Source organism: Pongo abelii, chromosome 18 (assembly GCF_028885655.2).
Source record: "Pongo abelii isolate AG06213 chromosome 18, NHGRI_mPonAbe1-v2.0_pri, whole genome shotgun sequence".
NCBI lineage: Eukaryota > Metazoa > Chordata > Mammalia > Primates > Hominidae > Pongo > Pongo abelii.
Window position 1 is genome coordinate 44857700 of NC_072003.2, and position 23253 is coordinate 44880952.

Genomic DNA, 23253 nt, shown 5'->3' on the forward strand with positions numbered 1-23253 from the left:
CTGCAACAAATTAAATAATTTTAATATTTTGCTCCTGCATTTCTTCAATACCTCTGACACTTTGCCATTGAAATGGTAAACCTGTTTTGGTCTGGTGTTCCACAATTCATTTGTTGCTTGTTACTCAAGAAAAATGTTTTTTGAAACAGGTTCTTGCTCTGTCGCTCATGGGGGACTGCATAGACAGAATCGAAGCTCTCTACAACCTTACATCCTGAGCTTAAGCCATCCTCCCACCTTAGCCCCATGAGTATGTGGAAATGTAGGCATGCGCCACTGTACCTGGCTAATTTCTTCTTATTTTTTGTAGAGCCAGGGTCTTACTATGTTTCCCAGGCTGGCCTCAAACCCCTGGGCTCAAGTAATCCTCTCACTTTGGTCTCTCAAAGTGCTGGAATCAGGGATATGCACTAACATTTCCTGCCAAGAAAACTTTTCAAATTTATCTAATTAAACAAAAGAGCTTCTGCACAGCCAAAGAAACTACCATCAGAGTGAACAGGCAACCTACAGAATGGGAGAAAATTTTTGCAATCTACTCATCTGACAAAGGTCTAATATCTAGAATCCACAAAGAACTCAATCAAATTTACAAGAAAAAATAAAATGGACAAAATAAAATGAACAGGATAAAACAAAATGAACTAGCTATACATAAATCTAACAAGAATTTATAAAGCATATGAGAAAGACCATAAAAAGTCTTTGAAATATAGGAAAGTCAGCATAAACAAATGGAAAAATACATCATGTTCTAAAGCAGAAAAACTCATTATTACTCAATCATCAATTTTTAGAAGTAATTAATAAATTTAATTTTGTCCCAATATAGATACCATCTGGTAGTGGAAGCAGGCATTTTATTGCAGAACTCCTATAGATGGAAACACAAATAAGAACAGTTAAGAAAACTCTGAAAAAGTAATGAGAGTTGCTATCCCACCCTGTGAGACATGTTGATTTATGAATATATGGATAGCTCAGTGGTACTACAAAACCAAAAATAAACAACAGTGCATAAGAAAGTGCCTTTGCTTGTTCAGGCTGCTAAAACAAAGTACATTAGACTGGGTCATGTATAAATAACAGAAATGTGTTGGTCACAGTTCTGGAGGCTGGTAAGTTCAAGATTAAAGCACCAGCAAATTCAGTGTCTGGTGAGGGTCCCATTTCTCATAAATGATGCCTTCTTGCTGTGTCTTCACATGGCAGAAGGGACAAGGGTGCTCCATTCAACCTCTATTGGAGGATATTAATTACGTTCATGAGGTTGAAACCCTTCTGAGTTAGTCACCTCCAAAAGGGCTCCATGTTTTAAAACTATCACATTAGGGATTAAATTTTTACAAATGAGTTTTTAGAAGGACACACAAATTCACTTCATAGCAAAAAGTTAATTGGCAATAAAAACTACCGTTGGGTAGGCATCATTAATGCTTTGCGTTTAATAATCTGATATTTCTATCATAATGGTAAAAATAATGTATTAATTATAACTTGTAATTAAATAACAGACAAATGAAAGATAAATCAATATGGCAAAAAAAAATCAAGTTTTTACAAGGTGAATTCTTACAGTTTGGATCAGAATTTTGGTGGTTTCTGGTGATGAATAAGAGGGTTTCCTCCTGTGACTTTTTTACTGAAGTTTCTGACAGGCTTGCTCAATTTCAAAGTGTATAAAAATCTTTTCCATTTCTGTCTTTGAGAAATTCAAAATAAAATTGGCCTCCATGTGGTTGATCCTAAAACAATTATTCACTCAGTGCTGCCCTGCTGAGGAAGGGCACTGAATCTCACACGTCCAGAAGCATCACGTTCTGTCAGATACAGGATTTGTCCCTGAGCCAGAGCCTCATAATTCACACATGATCAGAGGCTTCCCCAGGCACGCACTGCTCTGCACCCTCCCACACAAGCTCAGCTCTGAGCATCTGACTCAGAAGGTGACCAATGAACATGTGTCCTAGTACTCTAATTTACAGGGATTTTGTTTTCTCTTAATGATCACTTCCAAAGCTCTAGAGTCTTTCCTGACTCTACCTACCACATACAGATTGATTGGAAGATTTGGACAGAAGCTTTGATCCTCACTCTAAGCTCTGCCCTCTGCCATCAACTCACTCCTCTAGAAGTAAAATAGTCTAATCACTCCTGAGAGACCACATGTCAGTGCATCTTTCTGTGCCAATAATTGAATAAAAGTGTGAAGAAAAACAGACCAGAATTTCTGCTGAGGGTTGCATCTAAGGGTCTACATGCCAGAGTTATATCTCTGTTATATCTCTGTTTGTAAAACTATTGACAAGTGTACTTTCATCTCTAGATAAAAAATTGAAGACAGAACCCCAGTGCACAGAGGAAAAATAAAATGGAATTAATGCTCTATAGAATCCACCTTACCTCAGCTGTGGATTGCTAAGTCTCCTCAGCAAAAAGCAATTGTTCTCAATCTTCTAAAACAACTGTGGCTTCAGGCAGCTGGACACTGAGAGTGCAGGATGCTCACTGGGATTCCATGCCTACATCACAGAAGGATAAAATTCCTAAGAGAACCTGAACCCACCGGTCTTGTTCTGCCGTTTGGTCTGACTAATACTACTACTCATTCTGGCCCAACAGGACTCCCCAACTCTTTTCTGGGCCACACTAGGGATAATCCAGAAAGACAAAAAGTTATTAACATGCCTCCATTTCTGTAGTTCCTGGGGTCTAATTTGTTCCTTTTTAGGTTTTGGGTTTTTGTCTTTTCTCTACATCCACAGAATTTGTGTGTGCTAGTCCAGTACCTATAATTTTAAGTAGTCATTTTTTTCTATTCTTGTCACCCATACTGTCTTCTAGTATTTTTTTTTCTAGTAGAGCCAGATGATATGGACACAAGAACTTCTATATAATAGTTCATTATAACTAAGCTGAGTACCACAACCCCTCTTTGGGCTGGACTGCCATTCAGAGAATGTAAAAACAAGTTTTGCCTGGTGTTCAGTTAAGGAAAAGAAAGACACATCTTGTCCAGGAATGGTCAGTGAGAAATCTCAAATTCTGAAAATGGATGCCTATAGACCTCAGCGTTGTTCTCTTCATCTTGGAGTCAGTCAAGAAGAGATTTTTGGGTGCTTGGAGGACAGTCACATTCAATCAACGCATTACATAGCCAACATGTGTGAACCTAGGGGAAAAAGAAGGCAAAATCAAACAGGTTGGCCATCTTCATAGGTTTAGTGATAAGAGCTACAATGTGATTTCAATGCAAGTGGTCACAAAAGTCTAAAAAATTACACAAATGAGCTTCAAGAGACACATGTTTTGGCTGGAGTCAGCTGACTATTATCCTAAAGGTGTCAATATTGGTGAGACATGACCAATACTTCAGGAAGTGGGCCAAAGGCCAATGCAGTTATCATGTCAGGAATGGTCTGGGGCCTTCTAAACTGTGAGACAAATTGGTAAACTTTCAAAAGGAAGCACTACTTGGCATGCAGTGATGACCTCTGCGTTACATATGGATTCAGGCTTGGTTTATTGGCTTAACTGTGGTTAGCATTTTCAGAAAAATGACCTGACAGATCAGCAGCTGAAATTCTGCCTGATTTGAATCTGAGAAAGGATGTCCTTAATCAAATAGCCTTTAGTTTCAATGTGGAAGACCAAACAGTTAGAACATGGGCAATGACCCAAAACCCTGAGCTTTTACCTTTAAGTGGAGCAGCCACCCCTGCTTCAAGTTCTGTGTGGCTGGTAATGAGGTGAGACACCCACAGCAGCCTCGTGAACACCATAAGGTGGCAGCTTTCTTGACTTGTCAGTGAGTTGGGGCTGGATATTTAAAAAATATTCACTGAATTGAAGACCTCATTGAGCCAGCCGTTTTTCTTCAAACAGTGAAGGTGGGGTGTATTTGTTCGGTTTCACACTGCTGATGAAGACATACCCAAGAACTGAGCAATTTACAAAAGAAAGAGGTTTAATGAATTTACAGTTCCACGTCGCTGAGGAGACCTCACAATCATGGCAGGAAATGAAAGGCATGTCTCACGTGGCAGCAGACAAGAGAAGGGAGAATGAGAATAAAGCAAAGCAAATGGATTTCTCCATATGAAACCGTCAGATCTCATGAGACTTATTCGCTACCACAAAAACAGAATGGGAAAAACCGCCCCCATGGTTCAATTATCTCCTACTGGGTCCCCCCCACAACACTTGGGAATTATGGGAGCTAACATTCAAGATGACATTTGGGTGGGGACACAGCAAAACCATATCAAGGGGCATAAATAACTTAATTTTTCTTTCACAGATAAGATGTTCCTGTGGCATTCCAATTTACTTTTAGAATGTGTTATATTCTAAGTGGTCTTCTGATGTCTTGTAGAACTCAAATTTTCTCACTTCAAAACTGAAATATCAAGCTGGGAAGCCCCAAGCCGTTGATGTGCCAGGATTCAGTTTGACAAGAGCATGTAGGAAGCTCAACATTGACTTTCAAATCCTCGGAGATAGTAGTGTCAGGGAGATTATGTGTCAAAAACTCTTAAGGGCCACCTCTAGGTGGAGGCTGGCTCCCTGTCTCAGAAACATGAAATGAAAACAATATCAAGTATTCCTTGGCTGCTGGAAGAATTGACCTATGTAAACGTACTCACATAGTTGCAGTGAACCTTAACTGGAAAACAGGACTATGAGATTTTGGCGATTTTATCAGTTACTGGTAGAGAGATGTTACCATTCTAGACAGGAGTATGAAGGCAGATGCTTCTAAATTAGGAACCAACAGAACATCACCTATGGAGTTGAGCTTTTTGGACATCAGAGAGTAGAGGCATTCATGATACATTCTGCCCTGCTACTTTGGCAAATGGCAGGGAAGTTTGTCTCACTTACACTTCGCTACCTGTTCCTCACCCAGTTTAGAATTATCCCCTCTGGCACTTATGGGACAGGCAAGGATAAAAACACCTAACCTGACAATTGCTACTGTAGATTCTATGTAGAAACACAACAGGACTTTGATTTAGCTCAAAAAGTTCCACCTCCATTGTTATGTGTCCCTCCTGTCTTCACTGTCACCCTGCCCAAACACTACTAGCTGAGTTTTGCTGTTTGTTTTTATTTTATTGTTTACCTTTGTTTTATGTTATCCTGTATGTAAACACAGATTTACAAGTTACACTATCCTCAAGCCAGGGGAATACACAAGACCAATAAAGGCTGGCACAGGTGTGTGTAGAGGATAGAACAGGGCAATGGGAAGATATTATTCTCTTTAAATTTTTCACCCTGAGGTCTATGCTGTCCCCTCACCTTTGTACCTTCCAGCATTTGAAGAGTATTCAGAATCAAAAGCTTCCAACTGATGAAGGAGGGTGAAGGACTTCATCTGGAGGATGAAGTCCAAGATCAAGGTGTGAGTAGGGTGTGTTTTCCCTGAGGCCTCTCTCCTGGGCTTGTAAGTGGCCACCTTCTCCTTGTGTCCTCATGTGGCCATTTCTCTGTGTGCACATTTGTATCCTTATTGTTGCGGGAAGTCAGGGACCCCAAGCGGAGGGACCAGCTGAAGCCATGGCAGAAGAATATGGATTGTGAAGATTTCATGGGCATTTATTAGTTCCCCAAATTAATACTTTTATAATTTCTTATGCCTGTCTTTACTGCAATCTCTAAACACAAATTGTGAAGAGTTCATGGACAGTTATCACTTCCCCAATCAATACCCTTGTGATTTCTTATGCCTGTCTTTACTTTAGTCTCTTAATCCTGTGAGCTGAGGAGGATGTATGTTGCCTCAGAACCCTGTGATAATTGCATTAACTGCACAAATTGTAGAGCATGTGTGTTTGGACAATATGAAATCTGGGCACCTTGAAAAAAGAACAGGAAAACAGCAATGTTCAGGGAACAAGAGAGATAACCTTAAACTCTGACCACTGGTGAGCCGGGCGGAATAGAGCCATATTTCTCTTCTTTCAAAAGCAAATGGGAGAAATATTGCTGAATTCTTTTTCTCAGCAAGGAACATCCCTGAGAAAGAGAATGCGCCACTGAGGGTGGGCCTCTAAAATGGCCCCCTTGGGTGTGGCCATCTTCTATGGTTGAGCTGTAGGGATGAAATAAGCCCCAGTTTCCCATAGCACTCCCAGGCTTATTAGGATGAGGAAATTCCCACCTAATAAATTTTGGTTCGACCTTTTGCTCTCAAACACTGTCTCCTGATAAGATGTTATCAATGACAATGGTGCCCAAAACTTCATTAGGAATTTTAATTTGCCCCGGTCCTGTGGTCCTGTGATCTCGCCCTGCCTCCATTTGCCTTCACAAGGTAATATTCTATTCCCTTGTGAAGTACGTGATTTCTGTGACCCACACCCTGTTCGTACACTCCCTCCCCTTTTGGAAATCCCTAATAAAAACTTGCTGGTTTTGCGGCTTGTGAGGCATCACGGAACCTACTGACATGTGATGTCTCCCCCGGATGCCAAGCTTTAAAATTTCTCTCTTTTGTACTCTGTCCCTTTATTTCTCAAACTGGCCAATACTTAGGGAAAATAGAATAGAACCTATGTGAAATATCGGGGGTGAATTTTGCCCGATATCTGGCTGAATTTCCCCTGATACCTTATCTCTTCTTTCAGGGAGACATCACTTAGATTGGATTAGGACCCACCCTAAGGCCCTCATTTTAAAACTTTTTTATTGTAACCGATAAAAAAATTGTCTACATTTATGGTACTGTTTTGAAATATGCACACACTGTGGAATGGCTAACTCAGGCTAACTGGCATATGTGTTACCTCACATACCCATCATGCTTTTGTTATGAGAACACTCAAAATCTACTATCTTAGCAATGTTCAAGAACAGATTACATTAACTGTAGTCACCAAGTGCAATAGATCTCTTGCACTTATTCTTCCTTGCTGAAATTTTGTATAATGTGACCTCCCCACCACCCCACCTGCATCCCCAAAGACCTCATTTTAACGTAATTACCTCTTTGATGACACTTTCTTCAAATATGGTCACATTCTTAGGTACTGGGGGTTAGGGTGTCTACATACAAATTTTGGGAAACACACAATTCAGCTCACAGCAGCCTCTGTGAGGACGTAATGTTTACATTGAGATCCCAGTAACCTAGCAACAGAGGGAATGACATACAAAGATTCTGGGGTAGAAAATTCCAAGCAGATGATTTTATTGACCAATAGTCCTGAAATGGGAGCCAGCAGGGTGAGTTTGAGGAAGCAGAGACCAGTGATGGCAAGGAGGGGGCATGGAAAGCAAGCAGAGGAGGTGAACTCGCAGAGTTCCGGTGAGATAAGCAAACTTGATGGTGATTTAATTCCCTATATGGTGAGAAGCCACTGGAGGGTTTTAAGCAAGAGGCACAATCAGATTCATATGTTTAAAAGCTTTTTCCAGCTGCTTTATGGATAATGCATTCTAAAGAGGGTGAATATGGAAACAAGGACCCTTTTGTCACAGGTCAGGTAAAAGTGATAGTGGCTTAGACTGGGTGATGTGGAATCAGAATGAAGTAGGTGGACTGGGGATACATTTGCACACGAGGCTATAGTGGCTATAGGACCTGTTGGTTTGTTGCTTGAAAGGAAAAAGGGTCTTCAAGACTACTGCTACACGATAGTGAAGTTAAGAAAATTTCCAGAGATATGGTGAGGCCCTTTCTGAGACAGAAAAGAATGGGAGAACAGGCTTTGGGAGAACATCCAAATGATCTAGTATTTTCCTAAGAGTATGGGTCAGGAAACTTGGTAGAGCCTGGGCATCCTCAGAAGTACTGACACACCCCTCCCACTGGGTCATATTAGCACTGACACTCAGACACAGAGCATGGAAATTCCCAAATAAGAAGAGGTGTGATGCTGTAGGAATACAAGAGCAGTGAGGAGGTTGGTGGGGTTTTGCAGCACACCAGCTGTGTGATCTCAATGGAGACCTGCTGCATCTGGCCTGTGTGAGGTCAGTCTCCAGCACAGGAGGGATAAGAGCACCCACTTCATAGATCTGTCTTGAGGATTCAACAGAGTCACACTCTTGAAATGAATGCAAGTCCTGTCACATGCCGGGCCATTTGCAAGAATTATTATTGGTATTATAATTAATATCATTGGTGTTATTACTAATATCCTCAATACTGATGGCACATCAGCTCAAGGACTCCATCAATAACTTCAGAGATAACCAAAGGCCCTCACTCTTCACTCTTCCATACATTTCTCCAGTCTAGTAACCAAATCACTCTCATTTCAGCCTTGTTTTTGTTTTTAAGTTAAACCAGTGGCTCTAGGCATGTCCCTAAGGCTCTGAGCAGTTTGTTGGTTGTGTTCTGTCCACCCCAGGTCTTTGACAGGCATTGATACTCTTTAGCAGATCTAGGAAGCTTGTTTGTACTCCTCCTTTCCAGGGAGATTAATCTTATTTTTTCAGCAACTCTGCCTTCAGCATTCACTATGTGCTAGGTGTCCTGGTGGGCCAATCATGTGTTTCTAAAAATTACCAAGTGTCTCTAACCCCCAGGAGGTGAGGCTAGCTGGAAAAAACACTAAAGCAAGTACATATAACAAAAAAGCAAGTGATATAATGAAAATAAAGTAGGATGTTGTGAGAGAGAGCTGGGCATTTATGATGTGACCAGAATGATGAGAAAAATCTTGCCCTGCACAAATCTAGAAACAGTGTGTTAGGAAGAAGTCACTCCTGACAAATTAAGACTTTTGTTTTAATGTTATTTTTATTTTATTACAATTATTTTATCAGAACCATTTTTATTTTGTTAGAGTCACTTGATTTTCCTTGTAGTTTACAAAAAATTAACGAAAGTTTTTATTAATAATTATTTTGTAACTTTTAGATTTAGTTTTATTATTTTATATTTTTAAATAAACATTAACCTCTAAATTAGACAAAATTATTTTTAGTAGAAAGTACATCTAAATGTCATTGTAACAAACTTTATTTTACTGAAAACACATCTTGAGTTTTAATACACTTTGTAAGTAGATTTTTTACAACCAGTAATTTTAATTACACATATTAACTATTATTTGAATGCTTAGCAATGCTATTTTTTAGTGAGAAACCTAAGATTACTTAGTTTAACATAACAAGACTTTAAGATTTTAAATCCCTAAAAAAATTGAAATTATGACACAGGTACTCCCGCTAATGTTTTTTTGAGGTGTTTCAAGCACCTATGTTATATAAATCTGTTGCAGGAAGTCAGGGACCCTGAATGGAGGGACCGGCTGAAGCCACAGCAGAAGAACATAAATTGTGAAGATTTCATGGACATTTATTAGTTCCCCAAATTAGTGCTTTTATAATTTCTTATGCCTGTCTTTACTGCAGTCTCTGAACATAAATTGTGAAGATTTCATGGACATTTATCACTTCCCTAATCAATGCTCTTATAATTTCCTATGCCTGTCTTTACTTTAATCTCTTAATCCCATCATCTTCATAAGGTAAGGATGTATGTCGCCTCAGGACCCTGTGATGACTGCGTTAACTTCACAAATTGTTCGTAAAGCATGTGTGTTTGAACAATATGAAATCTGGGTACCTTGAAAAAAGAAGAGGATAACAGCAATGTTCAGGGAATAAGGGAGATAACCATTAGGTCTGACTGCCTGGGAGCCGGGCAGGACAAAGTCATATTTCTCTTATTGCTGAAAACGGGTAAGAGAAATATTGCTGAATTCTTTCCCCAGTAAGGGATATTAATAATTAGCCCTGGGAAAAGAATGCATTCCCAGGGGCGGCCTCTAAAATGGCTGCTCTGGGAGTGTCTGCCTTATGCAGTTGTAGATAGGGATGAAAAACACGCCCTGGTCTCCTGCAGTGCCCCCAGGCTTGCTAGGATTAGGAAATTCCAACCTGGTGAATTCTAGTCAGACCGGTTCTCTGCTCTTGAACCCTGTTTTCTGTTAAGATGTTTATCAATGACAATGGGTGCACAGTGGGACATGAAACTTCATCAGCAATTCTAGTTTTGCCCTGGCCTTGTGACCTTGCCCTGCCCTTGTGACCTTGCCCTGCCCATTTGCCTTGTGATATTTTATTGCCTTTGTAGCATGTGATCTCTGTGACCCACACCCTATTCATACACTCCCTCCCCTTTGAAAATCACCAATAAAAACTTGCTGGTTTTGCGGCTCAGGGGGCATCATGGAACCTGCCGACATGTGATGTCTCCCCCGGACACCCAGCTTTAAAATTTCTCTCTTTTGTATTCTTTCTCTTTATTTCTCATACCGGCCAACACTTAGGGAAAATAGAAAAGAACCTCTGTTGAAATATTGGGGGCTGGTTCCCCAATAGAAACCTACTGTTTCTGTAAGCCCCACCCTTAAGCCAAAACAACCTTGATGTTATTGTTAACAAGTACTTAGCATAAATCCTACCCTTAGGCAAATTTATATAGTGATTTCAGTTGTCCTACACATTCCTTTCCTGTGATAAGTGTCTGGGTTTGGAGGGTAACAGTGCAGGGATCCACCATCTTCAGCCATCTGAGACATAGCTTCTATTCATAAATCCCTCTTAGTTGTTTCTTTCTGAGAAACTTGATTTATCAGCCTCTTTCTTCAACCTCTCAACTCCCTTGGCCTGTAAAGGTAGGTTTACATATACCTACTCATGACAAAACAAGTTCATATATGTGGTCTGTCAATTTCTGGAATATTGTTATATGGTTCATGACTGTAATGTGTAGCACAAACTGTAGTTTTGTACATGAATATTATATTTTATATAGTATATTTTATATAGCTACTTTCTATTACACGTCACTAAAATACATGTTCAGTAAGTGCTCACTTAACGTCATTGATAGGTTCTTGGAAACTGACTTTAAGTGAAACAAAATACTATATACCATAGAAAATTAACTCTTGTTTACCTCAGTTAGCCAATGGTAAAATTGGTTTCATGATATAGTACATTGTTTTACTTAAAGAAACAGTTTCCCAGAATCTATCAACAAAGTGAGAACATACTGTAATTACTATTATAGTATATAGTACATTCTAGAATTATACTATTATAGTATGTTACTTTAGTCTTAGCAGTTGGTGGTATAATGTGTTTTAGCTTCCCCAAAGATCACAGAATTATTTAGACTAACCAATAAGAGCTTCCATTGGGAACCAGGAGCATCTCACCCTCTTAATACTACAAAACCTTCCTCTGACACCTCCTGTTTGTTCTCTCTGCTCCCAAGTGCAATCCTTGGGTGGGTCTGTTTACCTTACAGTACTTTCCTCCTTCCATGATTATATGTAATGAATAACTGCAGTCAGTCTCATCTGTCCAATAATTGGTGCCATGGCTTTAACTGTTCCAGTAGCCCTAGAGTGCTAATTTCTCCTTCACCAATGGGGTAAAGGGGAGGCTAATCAAACAATTCACAAAACATACTGGATTAATCAACTATGACTGAGGACATCTGCTCAACTTTAACTGCTTTTGGCATACTGGTTTCATGATATATTAAAAGTCAGCTCAGTCACAGCCACCAGTTGGTGGTGGGCTTTTGCTTTGGTCTAAATAGCAGTTTGTGGCCTTTATCATGAGTTGCCTTCCCTACCGCACTAAAGCACACTCATCATCTTGACCTAAGTGGACAATTGACTCTGCTCCAGCATGATGTGTCATCAGGTTTAGCCTGTGTTTGGCAGGCAGTTTGCAACACACTTGCCTGTCAAGGCAGTGAAAACACAGCAATTTAATGAGTCAGCACTTCAGTCCTGATTACCTGATTATAGTCAGGCTATATCCCTGTGGTCACTTCATCTGGTCTGGTTATCATTACTAAATGGCTGGGTAGCTATTTGAACATTGTTTATTATTGCACACTCTCAAGGCAGGCCAAGGGATGTTCATTTGTAAAATTGCAGAAACAAAAGGGACTTTTACTTTGGAGAGAATTTGCTCAGTTGCTCAGTGACTCATGTTGCTCTATTGCTCTAACAAGTGCTACTGTCATGCAAGCAACAATGGTGGCCTTGTCTTTTCTGAGCTGCTTCTTCCTTTGCTGCTGTCATGTGCACTCTTATGATGAGGTGCATATTCCTTGTGCCTTATGGTTCAGGCACAGATAAGTAATAAAAAGGAAAAAGAGCATTTGATATTAGCCCCTCCCAAAACATGAGGGGCAATTATCTCACTGTGAAACCCTTCTCATCATGTGAGCTTTCTGCACTGCTGCTTACTGGTATGCAAAAGGTGTAATCTTAGGATTAGGAGTTTGAAGTACCCAAACAAAATTACCATAGTGTATATGGGTGCTAATCCCAATGAGATTGAGTGGCAGTAAATACCTTCATCAAAAGAGAAGACAGATCACAAATAAACAAATAATGGTACAACTGAAGAAACTAGAAGAGAATGAACTTATCCGAAAGTTACTAGATGATGAAATTAATTTAAAAAGTCAGAGCAGAAATTAATATAATGGAGAGTAGAAAAACAACAGGAAATGCACAAAAAAAAGTAAGAGTTTGTTTTTTTTGAAAACGTAAAATTGACATATCTTTAGCTAGACTAAGAAAAAAGTGCTCAAATAAATTAAATCAGAATTAAAGGGAAGACATTACAAATGGTAAAACAGAAATACAAAAGGTCATAAGACTGCTATGTACATAGACTCCTATGTACAATGATATCCCAAAAAATTGAATAAGGTAGAAGACATGAATAAATTTCTAGACATGTACAACCTACCAAGACTGAAGCATAAAGAAATAGAAAATATGAATATATCAGTAATGAGTAAGAAGTTTAAATCTGATTATTTGACTGCTGAATTATACCAAACATTTAACAAGAATCAAATCTTCGAAAAAATTGAAGGAGGAATACTTCCAAACTCACTTTATGAAGCCAGCATTACCCTGATACCAAAGCCAGAGACGGACATTACAAGAAAAACAATTACACGCCACTATCCCAGGTGAACATAGATGCAAAATCATCCACAAAGTCGTTGCAAATGAAATTCAAAAGCACTTTAAATGGATCATTTATTACAATCAATTTGGATTTACTCCTGGGATGCAAGAATATTTTAATATGTGGAAATCAATAAATGCCATACACCTTATTTACACAATAAAAAGATTAAAAATCTTGACTATTTTTGTGTATGCCTAAAATTATTTTGACAAAATTTAAAATTCATTCCTAATAAAATTTATAACAAATTAAGTATAGAAAGAATATACCTCACAATAGTGAGTTACATTCTTCATTAGCTATAGGACAAGCCTATAGCTAACATTATAGTCAATGGTAAAATGTTGGAATCTTTTTTCTAAGATTTATTCTAAGATAAATATGCCCACTCTCACTACTTATTTCAACACAGTATTGGAAATCCTACTTAGAACACTATACAAGAGGAAAAAAAAGAAGGGCATTTAAATGAGAAAGAACAAGGTCTTATTTTCCTGGAGATTAACGCTCAAGTCTTTACAGATTAGATTTAACAGCATGAAAGCTGGCACCATCCAGGTATCAAAGGAACTGTCCCTAAGGACAAAGGACCTTAAGCTGTCAATTATTAAGTGGCTACATGAAGGCAGAAATGCTCCTGAATATTTCCATTGTCTAGATATAAAGTTTCAACGGATCATCCCCAGCAAGTAAAGGCACATCCTTGACTACTGTGGGTGATGAATGTTTCACCCAAAGCAGAGATGTGATACCTGACAGGTTTCAAAGACCCCCAACCAAGTGCTGTATAACTTGAATTGTATAACTCCCACAAAGATGGAGCACCATCTGTTCCTGAGGGATCAGGTCATCATCTGTGTCTTTGAGACACTAACCAATCAGGCTTCAGTTGACATGAGGCCAGTGATTTTAAGTGTAAAATGCCTCAACTATCATACTCATTTAGGTAGATATTTGGAGGCCTCCACACTTAAATGGGTTGGTGAAATATCACACCAGACACATGGCTGGGAATTGGGGTTTTCTCCTCTGCTCTTAGCAGCACCTTGGTAACCCAATGATTACCCTCCCTCATGTCTCCACGTCCACATCTGCGAAAAAAAGGCGCTGTTGAGGGTGACTTTTTCATGAAGCCATAGGCCATGGTCACTCCCTGCAAAGCTCTGAACGTGTGAATCCCCAGGCCAGGAGGTGGGAGTCTTTCAAAGGCGCCTGAACTTGCGCTCTGCTTGGAGAGAGCTGAGGGCAGCAGCATAGCGGACTGCGTCTGGGACCTCAGACCAGTCGCCTCTCATGGCCTCCGCCGCAGAGTAGCCACTGTAACGCTCCTCGGCCGGGCGATGGGCGCGCCCCGCCGCTTTTCTCGCCCCTACTCCCCTCAGACAAGTGCAGTGCAATGGTCCCTAGGGGTGGGTAACCAACTCAGACCACTTAGGAAAGCCGGTGGCTTCAGGGGCTGGAAGAGGCGCAAAGCTCTGGAAAGACCCTAGGTGTGGGTGGGAGAGAAAATCGAGCTAAGCAGTGGGAAGTCGGGTGAGTGGGGATTAGATACTCCCGATTTGGGCAAAGGCAGGGTGCACTTCGCAGCAACACATCCTCCTCACTGCCCAGCCCAGACCTGCCCAAGATCCTCTCCTGACTCAATCCCCTTGGCCAGGGTTTGGCACGGAATCAATGGCCCGCAAAACTTTGCAAAGGAAGAGGCCCACACCGCCCGGCCCCTCCCTCCAGGACTGTGTCCCGCCTCCGCTTGCGTCTTAATCTGGTATTGTCCTGCTGCAGCCCCAGGGCACCCCGCCAGCCCAGAGCAGGCTGGTAGCGCAGACTCTCCGTCCTGCCACCAACAGGCGGGGAGCGGAACAGACACTGCGACTCCCGGAATGCCTGAAGACGGTTCAGCTCCCTGCATCGCCCTGCGGAGGGAAGCCTGGCTCTTCCCAAATATCTACTGCCTGGGGAGAAGGTGGAGCTAGGATGGCTACTTTCACCTTGCAATTGTGACACGCTGTCTCCCAGCAATGCGGGATTCGCGCTTGTCATGTTCCAAGTTTGATTTCTTGCATACCAACAAAAGGCAGGTCGCCTCTCATGGCCTCCTCCGCAGAGTTGCCCCGCCCCTTTTCTCGCCCTGACTCCCCTCAGCCCCGCCCCCTCTCGCCCCTCCCCTTGTCACGGCGTTTCAGACTTCCCCAGTGCAACCCATCCCTAGGGGTGAGGCTAAGAGGCCTGTCCTTTCAGACATGCGCAGTGCAGCCCGTCACTAGAGTTGAGGTAGTGGTTCTGCCCTTTCAGACAAGCGCAGTGCAATGGTCCCTAGGGGTGGGTAACCGACTCGGACCCGCCAGTTATCAGGCTTCTTGTGTTCCTCTGGAGAAGCCCCTCGTGAGTGTCTGAAACCCCCAGTTCACTGCCATAAATGAAAACATCCTGTTTCTGGTCGCCTGCCATTTGCCTTTTCAAAACCACCATTTCCTCTGTTCTCTGGGCTGTCACAAATCCTCCTCTGCACCCGAGGAGCGCCCCTTGGACCCCTGGGCTAGCGGCAGGGCCCACACCTGGGTTGGGCCTCTCACAGAGGGATGCTCCCGTCACCGTAATAAAGAGGAGAAAACGTCCCAGGGGAAGGGTCTGACCCTGCTGCATCAAGTCAGGAAACAGTCATAGGGAGGGACCACTTCACCCCTTTGGAAACCACATTCACCACTTCTCTGACCCCACCCACGCTGCTTCCCAGGCCTTGGGGTCCTAATGTGGACCTCCTGGCAGTGATTAACGCAGGTCAGCACGGCCAGAGCGCCCCTTGGTCCCTCCCAACACATGAGGGGAGTTTGTGTGGTGAGGTCAGGGACAGTGTCTGCGTTTCTGCCCTGAATAGGGCTCCCTTGGAAAATCTTTTAACATCTTTTTTTTTTAAATACTCCAGTTGGACCACTTTTAATAGTTTGGTGATAGAAGTAAACAGTGATCATTCTCTTAATTAACGTTTCCATTAAGTTTTCAGATTAAGGACTCCACGACTGCACACTTCTGAAACTGGAGTAGGCACAGTTTCAGCTCTGTGTGCGGCGGACTCACAAGAGCAGAATCTCCGTGGAGCATGTCTCTGGAGCATCAATATTACTGCAAGATTTGAAAGAAACAAATTTAAATAATTTCTAAGGTAAAAAAATGAACATTTAAGACGAGGCTGGAAAGTCATCTGCCTTTAAAAACTGCCGTCTGTGCCTCACATGTCAGACTTTCTCTAAGAAAAAAACTTGAAAGAGAACCGATTTCCATTCTTATAAATAGTAAAAATTATAAATCATATCAAGTCAATTGAAAGTCCTGCCCTGCCAGTTTCCTAAATCACAATATGGTCTTGGTGTGGTTTTATTTGTATTTTTGCAGGGTGTGGGTTGTGGACGTTTGAATATAAAAATTTAGGTTTTTGAACACTTTTTAGAAGTTTTCAGGTATTAGTTGTTGATTTACTTTTGTACCCCATCTAATTCTTCTGTCTCCTCTTTATCTCAGACTCAATCATTCCATGGGTCTTTAAGGCTCTGTTTATCTTTTTTACATTTTGCTGATTTACTTTTGTACTCCATTTAATTTTTTCGGTCTCTCCCCTTTTCTCAGACTTAATTATCCCACAGATCTGTAAGGCTCTGTTCATTTTCTTTAAACATTTTTTTAACTTCCATTTTCACATTGGATAATTTCTATTGCTGTGTCTTCTGTTTCTGATTTATAGATAAGCTCAAAATTATTATTTTTATTTCTTATTTTTCTACTTGGCTATTTTTTATTTCTCTGCTGAGGTTCCACATCTGTTTATTTATGAGGATATTTTCCTTCACCCCCATGAGTATATTTATAATACCTGCATTCAAATTCTTGTCTGCTGATCACATCTTGGACATCTTGAAGATGTCTACTGCCTGCTTTTATTTTGTGTATGTATTACATTTTAACGTGTCTTAATGCATCTCATGAATTTGAAAATTGTTCACTAGAGACTGTTATACAAGAGTTGTGGAGTCAGTGGGATCTATTGTGTCCCTTTGAAGAGTGTTGTTTTATAAAGAGGGTGTTAATTGGGCTGGATTCTAACCTCAATACTTATGTCTCCTATGGAGGGCACAGCTGAAATCCTCGTTCATTTCTTATACATATATATATATGTATATATCATTATAGAAGCATTTGTATATAGAATACATATGTATACACACACATATATAGAATACATATAAAATACATATATAGAATACGTATATATAGAATACATATATGGAATATATATGTATATATATAATATATATGTATATATATGTATTCTATATACAAGTGATTCTATAATGACATATACTATTTTACCCAGGATTCATCATTTTTCTCTATGAGAGTAATAGTTTAGCTAGCTACTTCACCATTAGTGGAAGCCAGAACCTCAGTTTTAATTTTTGAATTTAATATAAATGAAATTATACAGTATGGATACTTTACATCTTTTTTTAATGCAAGATTCTATTGTGATATTCATTTATGTTGTTGCATATATCCATAGTCTGTTCATTGTAAACTGTCATCTTTTACATTGTGGTAAAATATACATAAAATTAACCATTTTAACAATTTTTAAATGTGCAGGTCAGAACAATTACTCATTTTTCTGCAACTATCATCCACATTCATAAGGAATTTTATTCATTTTACAAAACTGAAATTCTGTTCCTGTTAAACAGTTCCCCTATACCACCCTTTTAGCCCCTGGGAACTACTCTTCTTTGTGTTTTTATGAATGGAACTACCATGAATACCTTATATGAGTAGAATCATACAATGCAGTAAAAAATCATGACAAATAATAATACACACTGTATAACATGTTTATTAATTTAAATAAACAGAGATCAGTACTACATGGTGATTATAGAGAAAGACAGAGAAAAAAGAAAAAGCAGTTAGAAGGGTGTGTAAAATTTATGACTATTGTGTCTCAGGTTCCAGAGCACTGAGGCCCCACAGGGCTGGTCACGGTGCAGCTGGGAACCTAGTGCAGCTGTCTGACTCCCAAAGCCCATGCTCAGTCAAAATGTCACTGAGCCCTGAGGCACTCTGCCCCTGCCAGCCCAGGCACTCAGTGTCCCTGAGATTTACCATGGCCTGTTCTTGGTCTTGAGGATGTTTCTGGCCTAATGGGATGGGAGCTTAGCTGACAAAACAAGTAGGAGCTTCAGGAAATAGTGGCAGCTGTGAGGCTACCAGGAGCCACACCTCAGGCTTCCGACTGCCTGCTCAGGGGTCCCCAGGCAACAGGGCCTAATGTTGACCAGGGAGCCATGGCCACAGTCTCTCTGAAGGTGGCTGCAAGATAGAGTCTTCTCCTACCCTTTGGTAATCTGCTGGCCCTCACCTTTTATTCTGACTGTGCCACTTCATGGATTGGAACCAAACCCAAAATTCCTCCCCATTCAGAAGAAGATAATTATCTCTTGTCATGGAAGCAGCTGCATTTCTTGGAGGACTTTGATCTGGAGACAGAAGGAAGGGCAGGATTCTGATATGTCCTGGGTGGAAGATGATAAAGGGGACTTGTTGGGGAGGGAGGAGGCAGGGGCCAATCTCTGGGGCTTTTCTCTTAAGGGGCCCCATCCTCCCCTCAAATCCCATGCAGCCCCCACCTGTTCTCAGAGTTGGATATAAACAGTCCATCCTCTCAGAATTTATTATTAATTATAGTACCCTAATCAAACCCTCCATTGGGATGGGTCTCCTCCTTATCTGTGTATCAAACCTTCCCAATAGAAAATCCCAACAGAAAATAAGATGCAGAGGATGGAGCCAGGGAGTGTCCTCCCCAGGGTGGTCTCTGAATATCACATCCCCACCCTCCCTCAAAGCGAGGGCCCTAGCTGCTCACGTTTCTCCTTTACTTAGTGTTAATTATATTTTCCTAGAAGGTAGACAGCCAAGATCCCTCAGAAAGGCCCCCTAGTCCATGACTAGCCTTCATCTTCTATACTTCCCATGCTGCCCCACCACCAGGGCCATCAGGGTCAGGACATGGACCTGCATCAGTTTCTGGGCTCTATAGAAGGGACATTGAGGCTCAGTGATTTTTGCCCTGATTCTCTGTGATGACAGATGGGGAAACTGATGCCTTGGAAACAAAGAAGGTACTCAACCACTTAGGAACTGTCTGTCTTAGGAGGGTCCCAATTTCACTCTTCTCCAATGAGAACCACCTAAGGCAGAGGCTGACTCAGCTCTGTAGCTTCACTACTCAAGAACAGGGACTAGTGTCTTTGCTGGAGCCTCCATCACTCAGAGATAAGATGGACCTGACACCTTCATTCACAGGGGCATCTGGCAGGTTCTCAGGAAAGGAGGTTCGCTGAGTGCTGCAATCTCAGGGCTCAGTCCAGGACTCTGTCCACATAAACTTCAGGATCCTGGTTCCAATCCTGCCTGCCTGCCCCAGTCTCGCTCACATCCATATAATCCTCTTTGTCAACTTCCAGCATCAGCTAGTCACTGAGAAGTATGCCAAAAGAGGGCACAGCACCCTGTGCCATCAAGGTGGTAGCAGTGATGAGCACAAATTCTCAGCTTCACGCACAAGCCCTGTGCTTTGAACTCTCGCCAACCCATGGCTCCTTGATGTCCCTACCCAAGTCTCCTTGGAGCAGCCAAGGACCCTCAGCCCCCTTGCATGAAATTTTTCCCTCCTCTTTCCACAGCTGGCCTCCAAAGACATCAACCACCTCCTAGTTTCCTCCATGGTGGGATTTTAATAAGTCACAAATCAGGTCATCCCCAGCCTCACTCGTCACGAAATCCACTCTGAGTCCAGCTCTCCCAGGCTTTTTCTCTGGTCTCTCTAATGAAGGCATTTCAAGCACTGTGGCCACAGGAGGGCAGGGATGGAGGAGGAAAACACCCTGCTCTTTTGCAGTGGAGAACTTAAGCTGGGAGGGAGGAGCCCTTTCCTTGGCTCCCTGGAGCCTCTCTCTGCCACAGGCCTACTCACCTGCTACTGCAGCCCCATCTGGACTCTTTAAAAAGGTCCCTACCTAGCAGAGTCAGAAACAGGATTAGTGAGACTGTGCTTCCCTCACCAAGTTACACCCCAGCCCCCATGACCTCAGATCTTAAATAACCACCTGAGTCATCTGGTGCTATGCTCCCACCACCCCCAGTGAGCCCTAATTCTAGATTTACTCCCAGCTTCAACACTCACTGCCTGTGTAACTTTGGGAATGTAGTCAGGCCTCCCTGAGACTGTTTTTTCATTTAGGAAGTGTGATGGGAACAACACCTTCCTCACAGGGCCTCTTGAGGGCTCAGTTGCATGTGGCTACCACCACTGTTCTCACCATCATCCCTCTCAGGAAGAGGCAGGCACAAGGACTCTCAAATTTCTTTCCTCCTTTGCACCTTATCATGAACCTGTGAGGCCTGCACAACATGCATCCTGCATTTTCCAGATGAGTAAACAGAAGCCCAAAGAGGGTGGTGACTTGCCCAGGGCTTCATAGGAAAGCCTGGCTCCTCCTTCCACTTAGAGGGCCTGCCCCAGCTGCCTTCTTGCCACACACTAGGACCACCACTTACCGGAGTCCCATCTGCTGGACTCTATGGGTGTCCACATCCCCATCCAGGCACAGCTGTGGCGGAAAATGGACATGGTGTCTTGGGAGACCTGGTTGAGCAGTGCTTTCCCTAGCTACACTGAACTTTCCCTAGCTACACTGAAATTGCTATCTCACAAGCTGTGTTTGAGACTATGCCAGAGACTTCACCTCATTGATGAACCAAGAAAGCAGAGTCCCAAACGGAACTCTCTTTATCCACTCCCTGCAGTTGGCCTGCCAGTGAAATTGTGCCTGCATGGTGGACAGGCCTCCTGCCCCACACCAGCTGCCAGCCTCCAGTGTCTCTGATACCCAGGACTGATGTCACCCACGTTGGCAAGGATACTGAGATTCAGGAATACATAAAGAGATCTTTGGCTCAGATGGGTTGCTTCAGTCTTGTGTCCTGGGCCATCTCTCCTGGCCTTCAGAAGGCCCCTGCCAGCCTCAGTGTGCCAAGCCCTGACCCTAGACCAAATCTCACCCACCCTCCATTGCCAGGGCTCTTGCTCAGCACTTCTCACTTTCCCAGGATAAGCCTGGCTTCAGCAGACCCGTCTAGATCCTGTGCATTTCTTAAAGAAAGAGAATAATTTCCTTTTTTTTTTTTAGCCTGACCTACAACCAATTTATTGTAAGGATGTCCAGGCTGCAGGAGATCTTTACACACCCACCCAGAAGGCCTCAGTCTTTGCTTCAGTACCTTCTTTCCACTCTGTCACTAAATGTTTATGAATCCAAGAAAATTGGGGGAAGCATGAGCAGGTGTGTTTCCGTTGGTACTAGTGCTGTGAAGGTGGGGCCAGAAGGGTGAATCTCACTAGGGTTGTATAGAAATTTTATACAAGATAGACATTTCAAGGTTGCTTTGGAGAAATGCAGGGAGAACTAACTTCCATAGGTGACAGTATGAAGAACTTAAGCTTCCTAATAGCCGCAAGTTCAGAAGTCCTTCTTACTAAATGTGGCAATGTGTGATGATGTCCAAATGGCCATAATACACATGCATAGAATAATTTATAGCATTAATTTTGTATTATAAATTATGCATTTTGGCCAAAAGTTTTTCATAGATCATGGGTAGTTTCCCACATTGCTTGAAGATTGGAAGAGAGAGCACTTTATGAAATGTTCTTTTGGACACATTTTCATCGAAGGTTCCATGTCCCAAGAAGCAATGAGACAAGACATGATGAAGTGGCCTCATGGTCGGGGGTGACAACTGAACTTCTTGGTTTCACAACTGAGGAAATCAAGGATGCAGACATGCTAAGGGTGAGGTTAGAGCAAACGTTTACTAGGTGAAAGAAAGGAACAGGAGGATGAGGCAAGAAAATCACTTGAACCTGGGAGGTAAAAGTTGCAGTAAGCCGAGATTGCACCACTGAACTCCAGCCTGTGTGACAGAGTGAGAATCTGTCAAGAAAGAGAGAGAGAGAAAGAGAGAGAGAGAGAACGAACAGGTGTCTGCTGGAGAGAAGGGCCCTGAAAAAGAGTTGCTATTCTGCGCTGAAATGCGGTGATTTTTATAGAGGAGTTATTGGGAGGGGGTATCTTATCCACACAGGGCATGAAAAACCAGTTACGACCAAGTGTGTTATCTGCATAGAGCATGAATCTCAGTCTCCAAGAATCTCAGCCACTGTGAATTTGGCAATTCACACCCCAAATTTTTATTATGCAGGCAAGTTCTTAGCCTGAGCTTGTCTAAGCTGCTCATCTCTTCCCTACTCTGCATGTGCTAAAAAGGGGGGTGGAGCCCCCCATGCTGAATATGTCTGGCACAAGGTGGTCCCTTCTATGGGTGCAGCTGCAGGCATCCCCACCCATGCAAGCTTCCAACTTCCTTATCTATGATTGCAGCCTGATCTTCCAGGCTGCTCTTTGTGAAAGAGAAGTGAATTCTTGGGCTGCTTTTTGTTAGAAGAATCATTCTGCCCAGGACTCTTTGCCCTATCTGCCTAGCTAGTTTCTTTCTACCTCCACTCTCAATGATAACTATTCCGCTTTAAGGGGATCCTGGGGATGGGAACAAACAAATTTGACACCACAAAATACCTCAGAATACAAATTCACCCTTCAATCAGTTTAGTCTGAATTGCATACCTATTATAATATCAGCTTCATGCACTACTGAATATAACAAGAAAGGAAAATGTGTATTTTTTAAAATCTAGATGACAGTCCAGGCGCAGTGGCTCATGCCTGTAATCCCAGCACTTTGAGAGACCAAGGCAGGCGGATCACCTGAGGTGGGGAGTTCAAGACCAGCCTGACCAACATAGAGAAAGCCTGTCTATACTGAAAATACAGAATTAGCTGGCATGGTGGTGCATGCCTGTAATCCCAGCTACTCGGGAAGCTGAGGCAGGAGAATCACTTGAACCCAGGAGGCAAAGTTGCAGTGAGCCGAGATCGCGCCATTGCACTCCAACCTGGGCAACAAGAGTAAAGACTTAAACGTTAGACCTAAAACCATAAAAACCCTAGAAGAAAACCTAGGCATTACCATTCAGGACATAGGCATGGGCAAGGACTTCATGTCTAAAACACCAAAAGCAATGGCAACAAAAGCCAAAATTGACAAATGGGATCTCATTAAACTAAAGAGCTTCTGCACAGCAAAAGAAACTACTATCAGAGTGAACAGGCAACC

At 42.1% G+C, this 23253-nt stretch overlaps 1 long non-coding RNA gene across 3 annotated transcripts; it reads right to left on the reverse strand.

Annotated features, from left to right (window-relative positions):
• Nucleotides 1-786: 786 nt before the first annotated feature.
• On the reverse strand, nucleotides 787-7136 carry LOC129050764 (uncharacterized). 3 transcript variants are annotated; one of them, XR_008514518.1, is made up of 7 exons: nucleotides 6991-7136; nucleotides 5305-5554; nucleotides 3698-3941; nucleotides 3068-3172; nucleotides 2404-2522; nucleotides 1577-1745; nucleotides 787-874 (listed from the first exon to the last, which is right to left on the reverse strand). It is a non-coding gene; the product is annotated as an uncharacterized LOC129050764 (long non-coding RNA). The 3 variants fall into 3 exon arrangements; XR_008514520.2 differs by having other exon boundaries at nucleotides 1577-1820; XR_008514519.1 differs by lacking the exon at nucleotides 5305-5554 and having other exon boundaries at nucleotides 1577-1820; nucleotides 6991-7115.
• Nucleotides 7137-23253: the final 16117 nt, after the last annotated feature.